Source organism: Stegostoma tigrinum, chromosome 11, assembly GCF_030684315.1.
Source record: "Stegostoma tigrinum isolate sSteTig4 chromosome 11, sSteTig4.hap1, whole genome shotgun sequence".
Classification (NCBI taxonomy): Eukaryota; Metazoa; Chordata; class Chondrichthyes; order Orectolobiformes; family Stegostomatidae; genus Stegostoma; species Stegostoma tigrinum.
Genome location: NC_081364.1, coordinates 84840000 through 84858231, shown reverse-complemented (window position 1 = coordinate 84858231; position 18232 = coordinate 84840000). Strand labels below are relative to the sequence as shown.

General features: G+C 49.7%; 1 long non-coding RNA gene across 2 annotated transcripts in view; it reads left to right on the top strand.

The window, feature by feature from the left end:
* Positions 1-18232, top strand: part of LOC132210183 (uncharacterized) — a 140814-nt gene that overhangs the window by 22598 nt on the left and 99984 nt on the right. The window contains exon 3 of one of the 2 annotated variants that reach the window (XR_009446424.1): positions 5578-5705. The exons of the other annotated variant lie outside the window; for it this stretch is intronic. This is a non-coding gene — a long non-coding RNA (uncharacterized LOC132210183). Of the gene's footprint in view, positions 1-5577; positions 5706-18232 lie in introns of those variants that run through there. 2 annotated transcript variants of the gene reach the window in all.

Here is an 18232-nt window from a genome sequence, read left to right as displayed (position 1 = left end):
GACATAAATGAGAGGTTACCAGTGAGGGAGGGGAGAATGAAATAAAGAAATACAAGAGATGACTGTGTGAGACAGAAACAGATGTGCAAGACAGTGAAAGAGAGAGAGAGAGAGAAATGGACCAGGAAAGTGACAACTGCTGAGACTTTAAAAGGAAGTGACAGACACAAAGCGAGAAGAGAGAGAGATTAAGAGACAGTGTGAGAGACAGAAAAATCAGAGACAGAGATAGGAAAGACAGAATCTGAAGAAGTAATCCTCCCCATTGCTGTGAGTCCCAGCTCTCTCTCTCTCAATCGTTTCTCACACTTTCCCTCTGTCCCATGAGGGACCGACCCAGCTCCTCAGGCTTTCTTCAGCCTCAAGCTGCTTCAGGGAGCGGGTGGCAAAGGTTCAAAACTGGCATTGAGTTTCCAGCAGTACACACGTGTGTGCACACACACCTCTCCTGGCTCCATCCACATGGCATGAGGAAGTATGGCTGAGATAACAAGGTGGAGAGCTGGGTGAACACAGCAGACCAAGCAGCATCTTAGGAGCGCAAAAGCTGATGCTTCGAGCCTAGACCCTTTATCAGAAAAGGGGGATGGGGAGGGGGTTCTGAAATAAATCGGGAGAGAGGGGGAGGTGGCCCCTGAGGTTGGTCCAAGGGGAGGAGGGTAACCTCTTCAGGTTAGGCATCCCTGGAAGAGACTTCGCAGTGAGGTTAAAATTGTATCAGAGATATTGGGAACTGCAGATGCTGGAGAATCCGAGATAACAAAGTGTGGAGCTGGATGAACATAGCAAGCCAAGCAGCTTCTTAGGAGCACAAAAGCTGACGTTTTGGGCCTCGACCCTTCATCAGAAAGGAACCGTCTCCCTATCCAACTTATCTGATGAGGGGTCTAGGCCCGAAACGTCAGCTTTTGTGCTCCTAAGGTGCTGCTTGGCCTGCTGTGTTCATCCAGCTCCACACTTTGTTATCCCAGTTCTTCCAGTCAGTTCCCAGCTCTTTCTACCTGACATACACCTCCCTCCGGTATGGAGCAGAGTAAGAGGCTTGTTTGTGAGATTAAAGGGGGGTGCGAGGAGGTGTGAGAGAAAGCAACAACTCAAAGGTTCTGTCCAATGGTTCCTGTTTGTCCCTCCCCTCCCCATTCAAACAGCCACTCTGTCTCACACTCCTTCACCTTCTCTCTCTCTCTCTCTCACACACACACACACACACACACACACACACACACACACACACACACGCACGCCCCAGACCTGAAATCCACACGGATACAAAGCTGCAGTTTCAAACTAGCTACAAGACCCTTTCATTCAGACAAGGGAACAGAGTTTTCTGCAGCCAGGGAACCCAGATTTATCCCACAGGGAACACAATACTTTCACACAAACACAAGATGTGAGTGGGATTGAACTTAACCAGTGCAGTTGGCGAGTTTAGATTTCATGATTTTCTGAGAATGAACATCAAGCAGTTTCACAGATGGACGTCAAGTGATGCCATGGATCTGTTGCACCATTGGGCGTATGTACATTTCACAAATGATCATGTGTTTCTTAAACACATTCACCTTCTCCCTGACAGTAGCCAAGGGGCATCACAGCACTGTCCCACTTTCTCATCGGCATTTCATTCGTAAAAGCTGGGAATTACGTGACTGACAAAAACTGTCATAAAGATGGTTAATCTCAGGGCAGTGCCTGTCACTGCACATGGAATCTGTGTGTGTAAGATAACAAAGTGTGAAGCTGGATGAACACAGCAGGCCAAGCAGCATCTCGGGAGCACAAAACCTGACGTTTCAGGCCTGGACCCTTGTAATCTTGTTTCTTTGTGTCTGTGTGTTTGTGTGTGTTTGCATCGTGTGCTTTTGCGTTTGTGTGTGGCTGTGTCTATCTGTGTGTTTCTGTCTTTGCATGACTGGGTCTGAGTGTATATGTGTGGACATGTGTGTGCATAAATGTATCTGTGTGTCGCCTTGTCTGTGTGTATATGTGTGTGTCTCTGTGCCTGTGTGTAGATGTGTATGTGTTTGTATAAATGTGAATATTTCTCTATTTGTGTGTATGTGTTTTAAAATGTGTATGTGTCTGCTTTTCTGTGTATAAATGTGTGTGTATGGGTGTATAAATGTGACTGTGTTTGACTCTATCTGTGTGTATGACTCTGTATAAATGTGTATATCTCTGTAACTGTGCGTGTCTATTTCTGTCAAACTATCTGTGTGTTTGTATCTGTGTGTGTGTGTGTGTGTGTGTGTGTGTGTGTGTGTGTGTGTGTGAGCTAGTGCATCGAAGTGTGTGTTTTAGTGCATGTCCTTGCGTCTGTGCCTTTGTGCAGTGGGCTCTTCATTGTTTAGGGTGTGAGTCCGCTGAAATGGGGTTATCACCCTTCCCCCATTTTACTCTGCCCGCCCCTCTTGCAGCTAAAGTGAAACAGTTGCAATGTTGATGTGTGCCATTTGTGTGTCTCTGTATCTATCCCTGGCCAGAGTGGGACTTACTAGATGGAAGTTTGAATGAATGAATTAAAAAGTGATGAATGAAAAGCTCAGAGTCTCTTCCTCCCAATTGTGTTTAAAGTGACACAATGCCACCCTCTGGTGGCCACTACACAAGCAGCAGATAATTGTGGAGAAAACCTGTCAATCTCTCGGGTTACACAGTTGTTTCCTTCTGCAAACAATGTCTTTGGGAACTGAGAGCAGTTTTTATCTATCGGTGTTGTCCCTGAGATATCAGCAGAATGAGAAATTAACACACTGCTGGCCTCACCCCTCCACTTTTGAATTATTTTCCCAATTAGAATCTAAGAGAGTAGATTACAAAACATAGTAAGTGCAATAACACTCACCCTGTCGCCTGGCAAAACGATTCAGTCAGATGTGCCTGAATAGAGTTACAATGATTGTGTATAATGTTCGGAAAACTGCCAGAAGACAAATCATTATCACATTGCAGACGGAACATAAACATTTCTGAACATGAACATATTCACTCTGACCAGCCTCAGTACAATTGCAATCCTCTCCACACCAGCACACTGTGAGTGTGTGTGAAAGCGTGTATGTGTGCCTGTGTGTATTGATGCTGCTGTGGGCTACTCTCTCTCTCTCTGACTGAACCCCTGCTGGTTTTCACCATCTCTCATCCCTGTGCAGTGGGGTGAGGAGGCCAGCAGAGGATGGCATTTGTTCAGAGATAGGAGGAACTGCAGATTTTGGAGAATCTGAGATAACAAGGTGCAGAGCTGGATGAACACAGCAGGCCAAGCAGCATCAGAGGAGCAGGAAAGCTGATGCTTCAGGCCGACACCGAGACATTTTCTGAAGAAGTTTCGAGGTCCAAAGCATCAGCCTCCCTGCTCATCTGATGCTGTTTGGCCTGCTGTGTTCATCCAGCTCTGTGCCTTGTCATCTCAGAGGCTGGTATTGTTTCATTTTAAACACGAAGGAACAATTGAGAGTGAGACGCAGATCCTTCTCTCTCTCTCTAACCCCCACCTCATTCTGTCTCTCCCCCTTCTCTCACTACCTCTCCTGCTCTCTCACTCCATCTCTCTACTCCTCTACCCTCTCTCTCTTGCACTGTCTCATCCCTGGAGTTTGGCCCACCATTAGGAAAGCTCATGTTTGATGTGATGGTGGGTGAACACCCCCTTCCTGCCAGAATGTGTCGAAGGTAGGTGATAAATCTAATGCGCGAAGCAAAATGGGACTATGGACAAACTAAGACAGTGAACATTAGAAGATATTGAGTGTCTGTAAGCAGCTTATTGTTGAGAATGTGATGCCTGAGAGCCCTGTCCGCTTCCCTTCCATCACTTCACTGAACATTGAAGATAACTCACTCAGAGATAGTACGAGCCGCTGATGCTGGAGTCTGAGATAACACAGTGTGGAGCTGCAGGAACACAGCAGGCTGGGCAGCATCAGAGGAACAGGAAAGCTGATGCTTTGGGTCGGGACCCTTCTTCAGAAATAGGTGAGGGGGAAGGAGGCTCTAAAATAAATAGTGAGAGGGACGGCGGTGGTAGACGATAGATAGTGGAGCTGATTGGGTGGGAGAGAAGACGGACAGGTCAAGGAGGAGTGGGTGAAGCTCATATAGGTGAGTATAGGTAGGTGGTGGTGGGGGTGGTCAGTGAGGTGGGAGGAACAGAAAGGTGGGAGGGAAGATAAGCAGGTTAAGGAGGCAGGGATTGGGGGGTTACGCTGGTCTTGGGATGAGAGCTAGTGGGGAGTGTGGAGGATACGAATGATATATTTCCCACTCTATCCCAACTGCCCTTTGAGGGACCGTTTTCTCCACATCTTCCTTGTCTGCATCACACTCTCCAGTAGCCCCACCAGCACCGGCACATTTCCCTGCAACCGCTGAAGGTGCTACACCTCCCCCCTCACCCATATCCCAGGCCCCAAAAAAACCTTTCATATCAAACAGATGTTCAACCACACATCCCCTAATCCGGTCTATTGTATCTGCTGTTCCCGATGTGGGCTCCTCTACATTGGGGAAACCAAGCGGAGGCTCGGAGACCGCTTTGTGGAGCACTTCCAATCGGCTCGCAACAAATGACTGCACCTCCCAGTTGCGAACAACTTCAAGTCGCCCTCCCACTCCTTGGACGACATGTCCATCCTGGGCCTCCTCCAGTGAAACATCGATGGCAACCGGAAACTGGGGGAACAGCAACAATGGTACAGTTCACTCTGCCGCTTGGCTCTCTTTAATGTACATATTTATCAATTATAAATTGAAGTAATAGTTACAGTCAGTGGGATGGTGCCTTTTCTCTTTGGCCTGTGAGTTGAGAGAAACATTGACATGTTTCCCTGTAACCCCCTGTGGGATAAGGTTGGATAAACCAGCACTACCCTCAGTCTGTTACCATAGCGACAGGCTGCTTCATTGCTGAAACATTGAACTGAAATGAGAAAATCCTGGATGGAATGATTAATGAGTGAATTTGATTGATTGATGAATTTGGGTAAAGGAATATTTCAGCACATTCTTCAGCTGCTGCCTGAACTTAGTCTGGGTCACGGCATAAATCGCGGTGTTTGTGCAGCAACTGAGGAGCTGCAGCATGAAGCCCAATTCCTGCACAAAGTAATCGAGGTACACAGACCGATACCCAAAATACCACATCCGGTACCATATAGAATACACCATTAACATTGACCATAACAGGATGAAATTGGCCGAGATCACAAACAGTAAAATGATGGATTTTTTTCGATTTCTCATTTCTGTGTCACCCTGACCGTCCCCATTGGTGTGAGCCCGGAGTCTCCTGCGGGCTCTGCTGGTCACTAAAATGTGTCTGACGGTGAAAACATTGAGCAGCAGAATCAGGAGAAATGGGAGAGTCGGGGTTAGAATGTGGTGGAGGAACTCGATTGTGACCCAGGCACGAGATGATTGAACATCGTCTGTTACATCACAAAACCAGGGGGCGTTCACCAGCCAATAGTGACCCATGAACATAAAATACCAGAAAATGTTCTTTAAACAGCTCAGCACAGTCACTGTTCCCAGAACCAGAGCCGTCGTTTTCTCACTGCAATATTTACTTTTCAGCTTCTGACAACAAATGGCCACAAATCGATCAAAGGTGAAAGTGACGGTGAACCAGACAGAACAGTCAGTGGCTGCATAAAGCAGGACGGCGTGTATATTACACACGGGGATGTACCGCAGGAAATAAAACTGTTCCGGATAAACAATGGGAATGTGTCTCAATATCAGGTCGAGGATAATGACCAGTAGATCCGCCAATGCCATGGCCCCCAGGTAACGTCTGACACATGGAGACAATCCACAATCTTTATAAAGCAGGACGTAGATCGTCACTACATTAACTGTGAGGAAGGAAAACAAATAAAATATATATCAGCCTGGAGGCAAAGTTACCAGTTTGATCGAGGACCCAGCGACATATTCAAAATGTGCCACTGATTTATTGAAAAAAAAATGAAATTGGAATAACAAATAGTAATGTCTCAATTTTTTTTACATAAAACGTAATGTAAAGTGCAAGAAATTCTCCATGCCTAAAGACAACAAACGCACATCCATAAGAACACATGCCTTCTCGAACATTCCCACACACTCTATCACTCGAGAGCAGACACAGGCCGCTTCTTTACAGACATTGCCGTCCTGAAGGAATCTCTACCAGTTCCTTGAAGGCAAACAGAGTTTGGAAATTTCTGCCTTTTTCATTTAAATTGTTGTCGATTTTCGGTTGTGAAGAAACATGAACACAGGGGAAATGTATTCACCCCTTCAACTGCCTGAGGGGATTTTGATTCCTTCTCCCTGGAATGGGATCTTTTCCCTCAGGATCTTATCTTTTGTTCAATTAACTGACATCCAACCGTTCACAAACAATGTCAGTTACAGAATGTTCCGGGTAATGTCGATTATAGAATGTGATGGAGACATAAAGATCCACATCACAAAGGCCCTTCTGTCCATCAGTTTTGGTGAGACCCACTCAGCCTCGCGGTGGAAATCTCTCCACAAACTCAACACAACTGGCAAACACAAATTAAAGGCATTGCCAGATCAGCTGAAGGGGTCAGTTATCTCACATTCTCAATCCACCTCACAGGACCAGCCCAGACACCACAAACCCAGATGAAATATCTGTTCAGCATGGAGCACTGTGCAGACCAGGCTAGTGTCCTGCTCAATACAACCCGGCAATCTGTCCAGAGTGGGACACTGTGCAGGCCTCACCAGTCAAATAGATATCAGTCCAGCACGGGGAGCTGTGCAGACCACACTAGTGCATTGATCTATAAACCAGGTGTCTCTCCAGCACGGGGGGCTGTGAAGTGAACACCACTGAACTGATCTGTAAACCCGGAGCAGTTACCCTCCCAGCGTGTAGATCTGTAGAGACCACCCCAGTGCAGTGCTCGGTAACGCTGTGTTAAATCGCTGCCCAGCCTGGGGAAACTTGCAGCCCATGCTGGAAGTGACCGGATGTGCGGCTCCCATCCATTTACAGCTCCATATCTCCAATGTGCCATGACAAGGGGTGCCATGGGTGTGAAAATCACTGCCAGAGAGAGATGGTGGGGAATCACTTTAAATACAAACAAATGGGATGGGTTGGATATATAGACAGAGAGGGGGAGATTGAGAGACTGTGTCATGGAAGGATGTTTTCACAACTTCAGAATGCTGACATGTAGACACACTCCCCAACACTGAAAACACTGCATCGATCCAACATTGTTGACTGATTCAATCCGGACACCTCACCACTTCCCCCTCACCTACAACATCACTAACAGCAGGGCCGTGCACATTCACCTTCATTCCCTCCCTCCCATTCCCTCATTCCAGGAGGAACAGCCTGGAATAGGACAGAAAGGGCCAAGCAGGGCGGTGGTGATCCCCACATCAGTTCCCTCACCCACCTTCCCCCACCGCATGGGGAGGGCCCTGGAATGAGCTGGAGAGAACCAGGACGACCTGTGTGGAGATTCCAAAATAAACGCGTCCCACCGACAGAGTAAGGAGCAATGTTCAGTGAAGGGCACTTCTCACTTTAACCACACTGTCAGTTCCATTCCCACCTGGCACAGCTTAGCAACCGTGCCCCTGATGCCATCTCCCTTTTATATCGAGCTGGTACAAATGGAATCCCCACGGTCTCGGTGGGCAGGAGGGTGGGCTCGCAACACATCGTCCCCACCAGCTCCCAGGAAGGGAGCATGGAGTCTCCCTCCTGCACCTCCTCCTTCAGACAGCTCAGATACTGAAACTAACCTGAAATATTTACTCGTCTCCCAAATTGTCCTGACATCTTCAATAATCAAGCATTGAAAATCTCACAGAGTCACAGTCCCCATGGAACAACTGAAATACTGTCACACTCACTGGAGTGAGCAAATACTGATGTACTCTCATGGAGTGACTCAAATAATGAAATGCTGTCCACGGAATAACAGTAATCCCAACGCACACCAAATGGAATGAATGCAGTTATTAACAAACCACAGAACCAGAGAAATTCTGGTAGGCTCCCCTTATTTGTAAGTATCAGTGTATTTGTGTGTGTTTCTGTGCGTCTCTGTGTGGGGCAGGTCTGACAGTCTCTGAGATAATGGGAACTGCAGATGCTGGAGAATCCAAGACAATGAAATGTGAGGCTGGTTGAACACAGCAGGCCCAGCAACATCTCAGGAGCACAAAAGCTGATGTTTCGGGTCTAGACCCTTCATCAGAGAGGGGGATGGGGTGAGGGTTCTGGAATAAATAAGGAGAGATCGGGAGGCAGACCGAAGATGGAGAGATAAGAAGGTAGGTGGGGAGGAGAGTATAGGTGGGGAGGTAGGGAGGGGATAGGTCAGTCCAGGGAAGACGGACAGGTCAAGGAGGTCGGATGAGGTTAGTCGGTAGGAAATGGAGGTGCGGCTTGGGGTGGGAGGAAGGGATGGGTGAGAGGATGAACAGGTTTGGGAGGCAGAGACAGGCTGGGCTGGTTTCGGGATGCACTGGGGGAAGGGGAAGAGCTGGGCTGGTTGTGTGATGCAGTGGGGGGAGGGGATGAGCTGGGCTGGTTTTGGGATGCAGTGGGGGGAGGGGATGAGCTGGGCTGGTTTTGGGATTCTGTGGGGGAAGGGGAGATTTTGAAGCTTGTGAAGTCCACATTGACACCATTGGGCTGCAATGTTCCCAAGCGGAATATGACTTGCTGTTCCTGCAACCTTCGGGTGGCATCATTGTGGCACTGCAGGAGGCCCATGATGGACATGTCATCGAAAGAATGGGAGGGGGAGTGGAAATGGTTTGCGACTGGGAGGTGCAGTTGTTTATTGCGAAACGAGCGGAGGTGTTATGCAAAGCGGTCCCCAAGACTCCGCTTGGTTTCCCCAATGTAGAGGAAACCACACCGGGTACAGTGGATGCAGTATACCACATTGGCAGATGTGCAGGTGAGCATCTGTTTAACATGGAAAGTCATCTTGGGGCCTGGGATAGGGGTGAGGGAGGAGGTGTGGGGGCAAGTGTAGCATTTCCTGCGGTTGCAGGGGAAGGTGCAGGGTGTGGTGGGGTTGGAGGGCAGTGTGGAGCGAACAAGGGAGTCACGGAGAGAGTGGTCTCTCCGGAAAGCAGACAAGGGGTGGGGATGGAAAAATGTCTTGGGTGGTGGGGTCAGATTGCGGATGGCGGAAGTGTCGGAGGATGATGCGTTGTATCCGGAGGTTGGTGGGGTGGTGTGTGAGAACAAGGGGATCCTCTTTGGGGTGTGTGGCGGGGGCGGGGTGTGAGGGATGTGTGGCAGGAAATGCGGGAGACGTGGTCAAGGACGTTCTCGACCACTATTGGGGGAAAGTTGCGGTCCTTGAAGAACTTGGACATCTGGGATGTGCAGGAGTGGAATGCCTCATCATGGGAGCAGATACGGCGGAGGCGAAGGAATTAGGAAAAGGGGATGGAATTTTTGCAGGAGGGTGGGTAAGAGGAGGTGTATTCTAGATAGCTGTGGGAGTCGATGGGCTTGAAATGGACATCAGTTACAAGCTGGTTGCCTGAAATGGACACTGAGAGGTCCAGGAAGGTGAGGGATGTGATGGAGATGGCCCAGGTGAACTGAAGGTTGGGATGGAAGGTGCAGGTGAAGTGGATGAACTGTTCGAGCTCCTCTGGGGAGCAAGAGGCGGCGCCGATACAGTCATTAATGTAACGGAGGAAGAGGTGGGGTTTGGGACCTGTGTAGGTGTGGAAGAGGGACTGTTCCACGTAACCTACAAAGAGGCAGGCATAGCTGGGGCCCATGCGGGTGCCCATGGCCACCCGCTTTGTCTGCAGGAAGTGGGAGGAATCGAAAGAGACGTTGTTGAGAGTGAGGACGAGTTCGGCGAGGCGGATGAGAGTGTCGGTGGAGGGAGACTGGTCGGGCCTGCGGGACAGGAAGAAGCGGAGGGCCTTGAGGCCATCTGCATGCGGAATACAAGTGGAGAGGGACTGGACGTCCATGGTGAAAATGAGTTGTTGGGGGCCAAGGAATTGTAAGTTCTGGAGGAGGTGGAGGGCGTGGGTGGTGTCACGAATGTAGGTAGGGAGTTCCTGGACCAAAGGGGAGAAAATGGAGTCCAGAGAGGTGGAGATGAGTTCGATGGGGTAGGAACAGGCTGTGACAATGGGTCGACCAGGGCAGGCAGGTTTGTGGATTTTGGGAAGGAGATAGAAATGGGCCGTGCGGGGTGGGGAATAATAAGGTTGGAGGCTGTGGGTGGGAGGTCCCCTGAGGTGATGAGGTCATGAATGGTTTTGGAGATGATGGTTTGATGCTCGGTGGTGGGGTCATGATCAAGGGCGTGGTGGGAGGAGGTATTGGAGAGTTGGCGTTTGGCCTTGGCGATGTAGCGGTTAGTGTGCCGTACTACCACTGCGCCACCCTTGTCTGCGAGTTTGATGGTGAGGTTGGGGTGGAGCTGAGGGAGCGAAGGGCTGCCCGTTCTGCAGGGGAGAGGTTGGAGTGGGTGAGAGGGGTGGAGAGGTTGAGGTGGTAAACGTTTCGATGGCAGTTGGAGATGAAGAGGTCAAGGGAGGGTAGGAGGCCTGGGGGTGGTGTCCAGGAGGAGCACATGTGTTGGAAGTGGGTGAAGGGGTCAGTGGAGGGAGGGTTAGGTTCCTGGTTGAAGAAGTAAGCGTGGAGGCGAAGACAGTGGAAAAACTGCTCTGTGCCCAAACGTTCCACAAACCTTCCTGCCCTGGTCGACCCATTGTCTCAGCCTGCTCCTACCCCATCGAACTCATCTCCACCTCTCTGGACTCCATTTTCTCCCCTTTGGTCCAGGAACTCCCTAACTACGTCCGTGACACCACCCACGCCCTCCACCTGCTCCAGAACTTCCAATTCCCTGGCCCCCAACACCTCATTTTCACCATGGACGTCCAGTCCCTATACACCTGCATTCCGCATGCAGATGGCCACAAGGCCCTTCGCTTCTTCCTGTCCTGCAGGCCCGACTAGTCTCCCTCCATCGACACCCTCATCCGCCTCGCCGAACTCATCCTCACCCTCAACAACTTCTCTTTCAATTCCTCCCACTTCCTACGGACAAAGTGGGTGGCCACGGGCACCCGCATGGGCCCCAGCTATGCCTGCTTCTTTGTAGGTTACGTGGAACAGTCCCTCTTCCGCACCTACACAGGCCCCAAACCCCACCTCTTCCTCCGTTACATTGATGACTGTATCGGCGCCGCCTCTTGCTCCCCAGAGGAGCTCGAACAGTTCATCCACTTCACCAACACCTTCCACCCCAACCTTCAGTTCACCTGGGCCATCTCCAGCACATCCCTCACCTTCCTGGACCTCTCAGTCTCCATCTCAGGCAACCAGCTTGTAACTGATGTCCATTTCAAGCCCACTGACTCCCACAGCTACCTAGAATACACCTCATCCCACCCACCCTCCTGCAAAAATTCCATCCCCTATTCCCAATTCCTCCGCCTCAGCCGCCTCTGCTCCAACAATGAGGCATTCCACTCCCGCTCATCCCAGATGTCCAAGTTCTTCAAGGACCGCTACTTTCCCCCCCACAGTGGTCGAGAACGCCCTTGACCGCATCTCCCACATTTCCCGCAACACATCCCTCACACCCCGCCCCCGCCACAACCGCCCAAAGAGGATCCCCCTCGTTCTCACACACCACCCCACCAACCTCCAGATACAACGCATCATCCTCCGACACTTCCGCCATCTGCAATCCGACCCCACCTCCCAAGACATTTTTCCATCCCCACCCTTGTCTGCTTTCCGGAGAGACCACTCTCTCCGTGTCTCCCTTGTTCGCTCCACACTGATCTCCAACCCCACCACACCCAGAACCTTCCCCTGCAAACCGCAGGAAATGCTACACTTGCCCCCACACCTCCTCCCTCACCCCTATCCCAGGCCCCAAGATGACTTTCCATATTAAGCAGAGGTTCACCTGCACATCTGCCAATGTGGTATACTGGATCCATTGTACCCGGTGTGCCTTCCTCTGCATTGGGGAAACCAAACGAAGGCTTGGGGACCGCTTTGCAGAACACCTCCGCTCAGTTCGCAATAAACAACTGCACCTCCCAGTCGCAAACCATTTCCAATCCACCTCCCATTCTTTAGATGACATGTCCATCATGGGCCTCCTGCAGTGCCACAATGATGCCACCCGAAGGTTGCAGGAACAGCAACTCACATTCCGCTTGGGAACCCTCCAGCCTAATGGTATCAATGTGGACTACACCTGCTTCAAAATCTCCCCTTCCCCCACTGCATCCCTCAACCAGCACAGTTCGTTCCCTCCCCTCAGTGCATCCCAAAACCAGCCCAGCCTGTCTCTGCCTCCCTAACCTGTTCTTCCTCTCACCCATCCCTTCCTCCCACCCCAAGCCGCACCTCCATTTCCTACCTACTAACCTCATCCCACCTCCTTGACCTGTCCGTCTTCCCTGGACTGACCTATCCCCTCCCTCCCTCCCCACCCATACTCTCCTCTCCACCTGTCTTCTTTTCTCTCCATCTTCGGTCCGCCTCCCCCTCTCTCCCTATTTATTCCAGAACCCTCTCCCCATCCCCCTTTTCTGATGAAGGGTCTAGGCCCGAAACGTCAGCTTTTGTGCTCCTGAGATGCTGCTTGGCCTGCTGTGTTCATCCAGCTACACACTTTATGATCTCTGAGAGTCTCTGTGCTGTTTGATGTGATGCAATGCCACCCTCTGCTGGCCTCCACACGCCACTGCACAGGCAGCAGCAGAGCATGAGAACTGTCAGGTATTTATTCAGCGAGGGACTTGGAGGGCAGCAGCTCACAACACCATCCAAACTGATTTCTTCTTCATGTACTTATCGAAATGTATTTTAGATGTTGTAACTGCACTCACTTCCACCATTTCATCTGGAATTTTATTCCATACGTGAACCACTCTCTGTAAAATAATTGCCCCTCATTGTCTCTTTTAAAATGTTTGATCCTCAAAATTTGAAACATCCCCACAGCCTTGAAATCCTCCATCTCCAAGAAAAGTGTTTTCGGTGTAAGGGAGTAGGTCTACGTGTCAGCATTCTGAAACTTGTGAACACATCCTTCCATGGCACTGTCTCTCTATCTCCCCCTCTCTGTCTACATATCCAACCCATCCCATTTGTTCATATTTAAACAGATTCCAGACCATCTCTCTCTGGCACCCATGGCACCCCTTGTCCTGGCACAGGCAGCACAGTGGCTCAGTGGTTAGCACTGCAGCCTCACAGCACCAGGGACCTGGGTTCAATTCCAGCCTCGGGCAACTGTCTGTGTGGAGTTTGCACATTCTCCCCGTGTCTGCGTGGGTTTCCTCTGGGTGCTTCGGTTTCCTCCCACAGTCCAAAGATGCGCAGGCTTGGTGGATTGGCCATGCTAAATTGCCCATAGTGTTCAGGGGTGTGTGGATTACAGGGGGATGGGTCTGGGTGGGATGCTTCAAGGGATAGTGTGGACTTGTTGTGCCAAAGGGCCTGTTTCCACACCCAGGGAATCTAATCTAATCCTTATATCTCAAACCATCCATTCCCACCGACATTCCGGTAAATCTCTGCTGATCCCTCTCCAGATTAATATTATCCTTCCTATAACAGTGCAACCAGAACTGGACACAGTAATTCAGAAGATGCCTCACCTACATCCTGTACAACATGAAAATGACATCCCAACTCCCGAACTCAAAGGTCTGAGCAAAGAAGGTAACGAACTAAATACCTTCTTAACCAGCCTGTCTGTATGTGACACAGACTTCGAAGAATTATACCTGATGGCCGAGTCTCTGTTCTGCAGACAACACTACCAAAGGTCCTCATTTAAATTGTATAAGTCCTGCCCTTGTTTGTTTTACCAAAAGCAATGTCTTGCATTTATGCAAATTAAACACAATCTGCCACACCACAGCCCAGTGAGTGATATTCCCACCGCACCCCCACACAATCCTGACATGTTTTGAAAGACCCTCCCAGCTCCAGAAGGCCTACAAACTCCTGCCTTTATTTTCGCAAAGACCCTGAGCTTGGTTTGCCTTGTGCGGGCAGCAGGAGCCGTGGGGTGGTGGTGGTGGGAGTGTGGATTGCAGACCAGCCTGTGATGGGGAGATTCATTTTTGTCAGGGTAGAGAGTTTGCCAATGGGCACCCAGATGGCCCTAGTTATGCCTGTCTCTTCATTGGGCACGTGGAACATTCCTTTTCCCAGTCCTATTCTGCTACCCTCCCCCACCCACAGCTCTTTCTCCACTGCATCAATGATATCACCGGAGATAGTAGGAACTGCAGATACTGGAGAATCTGAGATATCATCAGTACTGCTTCTCTCTCTCGTCTGGAATTGGAAAGCTTCACATATTTTGCTTCCAACTTCCACCCTGCCCTCACATTCACCTGGTCTATCTCTGACCTTCCCTTCTTCAACATTTCTGTTTCCATTTCTGGGATAGACTGGCCACGAATATTCATTACAAATCAACTGCCTCCCACAGCTACCTGGGCTATATGTCCTCACACCCACCTTCCTATAAAATCCGGTAAATGTCTTGAATTTGTGCAAATTAAACACAATCTGCCACACCACAGCCCAGTGAGTGATATTCCCACTGCACCCCCACACAATCCTGACATGTTTTGAAAGACCCTCCCAGCTCCAGAAGGCCTACAAACTCCGGTCTTTATTTTCGCTAAGACTCCCTCCATCCTATTCTCTCAGTTCCTCCGTTTCCAGCACATATGTTCAGATGAGGCTAACTTCAACAAGATAGCCTCCGACATGTCCACCTTCCTCCTCAACCAAGGATTCCCCAGCTCCTTTGTTGACAGGGCCCTCAACCAGGTCCGATCCATCTCGCACACTTCTGCTCTCACTCCTTCTCCTTCCTCCCGCAACAGCGATAGGGTTCCCCTTAGCCTCACCAACCATCCCAACAGCATCCACGTCCAGAAGATCATCAGACGCCATTTCTGCCACTTTCAGTGAGATGCCACCACCAGACCACCTCTCCCTTGATGACAAAGTGTGAAGCTGGATGAACACAGCAGGCCAAGCAGCATCACAGGCCTGCCTTCCGCAGGGACCGTTCTCTCCCGGACGCCCTGATACACACTTCCTTCACCCCCAACCATTCCCCACAGCCCTACGGCCCTTCCCCTGTAACCGGTGAAGGTGCAACACCTACCCATTTACTCCCTCCCTCCCCAGTATCGCCAAACATACCTTCCAGGTGAAGCAACACTTCACCCGCACTTCCCAGAATCTAGGCTACTGCATTCGCTGCTCACAACGTGGTCTCCTCTACATTGGGAAATGAAGTGAAGACTTGATGAATGCGAGGTAGAACATCTATGCTCGGCTTGTAAAAAAAGTCTCTGAACTGTCTGTTGCCTGCCACTTTAATGCACCACCCTGCTCCCTGGGCAACATCTCTGTCTCTGGCTTGCTGCAGTGTTACAGTGAAGCCCAAAGCGAGCTGGAGGAACAACACCTCATTTTCCACTTGGGGACCCTGCAGCCCTCCAGACTCAATATTGAGTTCAATAATTTTAGGGCCTAAACTCTCCCATGTCCCACACCCCACTGCACACACCAGGCCTTATTACCACATACCCTGCCATTACACACTCCCTGTTGTTAGTCACTAACAGTCCCTATTAGCAACTACTCACCCTCCCAGCCTGATCGTTATTAACTCCTTTGTCTGTCCAACTTCTTTCTCTCTCTTTGGGCCCTAGCATCTCGGTTACTCTCTACCCCACCCACCTCCCTATTTTCAGCATATAAACTGACATTTTCTCAGCCACCATCAATTCTGAGGAAGGGTCACTGAACACCAAACATTGACTCTGTTTTTTTTCCTGCAAAGATGCTGCCAGATTGGCTGAGCTTTTCCAGCAACTTTGTTTTTGATCTTAGAATATAATTTGTTGCTGTGTAACGTTTAATGCTTTTAAGATGAGAACATTCACACCTTAGAGGTGGGAAATAGTGATCTGCAATATGATCTTTTGGGGTTGGAAATTATGCTCTTTTGTCGTGTCTGGTGTTCAGTAATTTCTAATCGAGATTCTTCAAAGTGCAGAACATGTCTGCAGAATTTCTTTCCCTGACATTGCAGTCTCCAGATATAGTGGGAACTGCTGCTGCTGCAGAATCTGAGATAACAAAGTATCGAGCTGGATGAACACAGCAGGCCAAGCAGCATCAGAGGAGCAGGAAAGCTGACATTTCGGGTCTGGACCCTTCTTCAGAAATGGGGGAGGGGAAGGGGATTCTGGAGTAAATAGAGTGAGAGAGGGGGAGGCGGAAGGAAGATGGATAAACGAACAGATAGGTGGAGAGGAGACAGACAAGTCAAGGAGGCTGGGACGGAGCCAGTAAAGGTGAATGTAGGTGGGGAGTTAGGGTGGAGGTTGGTCAGTCAAGCGAAGCCGGACAGGCCAAGGAGACAGGGATGAGACTGGTTGGTAGGAGGTAGGGGCGGGGGTTGAGGTGGGAGGAGTGGATCAGTGGGAGAAAGGATGGACAGGTCAGGGAGGCAGGGACGAGCTGGGCTGGTTTTGGGATTCAGTTGGGGGTCGGGAGATTTTGAAGCTTGTGAAGTCCACATTGATGCCATTAGGCTGCAGGGCTTCAAAGCAAAATATGAGGTCCTGTTCCTACAGCCTTTGGGTGGCATCGTTGTGGCATTGGATGAGGCCCAGGATGGACATGTCATCCAGGGTGTGGAGCGTAGATGTTCCACAAAGTGGTCTCGAAGGCTCCGCTTGTTTTCCCCAATGAAGAGGAGGCCACATCAGGAACAGGGGATACAATATACATTAGCAGATGTGCAGGTGAACATCTGTTTGATGTGGAAGGTTTTCCTGCGGCCTGGGATGGAGGGTACGTGGTGGTGGGGTAGGGGCAGGTTCCGCACTTCTCGCAGTTGCAGGGAAAAGAGCCGGGTGACATGGAGCTGGAGCGGAGTGTGGAGCAGACAAGAGATTCATGGAAAAAGTGGTCCCTCCGGAAAGCAGGGAAGAATGGCGTGGGGAAAATATCTTTGGTGGTGGGGTCAGTATGCGGATGGCGCAGGTGCTGTAGGATGATGTGTTGGATCGGGAGGTTGGTGGGAGTGGTCGGGGCGGGTGGGGTACCTAAGGACGAGAAGATTCTGTTTTGGTTTTATTGAGGGGAGGGGGTGTGAGGGATGAGTTGCGGAAAACATGAGAGATGCGTTTGAGGGTATTTTCAACCACTGTGGAGGGGGAGTTGCAACCCTTGAAAAACGAAGACATCTGGGATGTCTGGGAGTGGAATGCCTCATATCAGGAACAGATGCAGAGGTGGCAAAGGAATTGGGAATAGAGGATGACATTTTTGCAGGAAGATGGGTGGGAAGAAGTGTATTCTAGGTAGCTGCGGGAGTTGGTAGGCTTCAAATGGATATTAGTTTCCAGGTGGTTTCCAGAGATAGAAATTGTGAATTCTAGAATTGTGACTTGATTGAGAAGGACCAGTGTTGAATTTCAGAATTCAGGCTCGGGATAACAGAAAGCACAGCCATTCGTGTTGACTGGAGTAAAATGTGCACCTTATATATGTTTATAAAATCATGAAGGGCATGGATAGGGTGAATAGTCAGCGTCTTTTTCTAGAGTATGGGGAGTCAAACATTAGAAGGGACAGGTTTATGGAACAACGGGAAAGATTTAAAAACCATATGAATGAACTTCCAGATAAAGTGCTGGAGGCTTGTGAAAACACCATTTCAAAGGATGGGAATATGTATTGGAAGGGTCCAGAGGAATGTAGGCCGAATGATGGCAAATGGGATGAGATTAATTTCGGATACCTGGGCAGCATGGACATGTGGACCAAAGGATTTGTTCCCATGCTGTACATCTTTATGATTCATTCATTTGCTCAGGATCTCTTTGTGATCTTGGATAACCTTGTCTGTCCATGGTTCAAATAATCTTCGTGTCATCTGTAAACTTGCTAACCTTGCCTTCTATAATTTTCATCTAAATCATTCATTTAAATGACAACCAAAAGTAAATCCAGCACCGATCCCTGTGGATCACTGCTAACCACAGGCTTCCAGTCTGAAGGACAATCCTCCATGACCACCCTGTCTCCTGCCATAAAGCAGAAACACACACACGCACATGCACACACTTGCATACACGCACACAGCCGTGGAGATGGAATCATTTTGATGAATAAGCA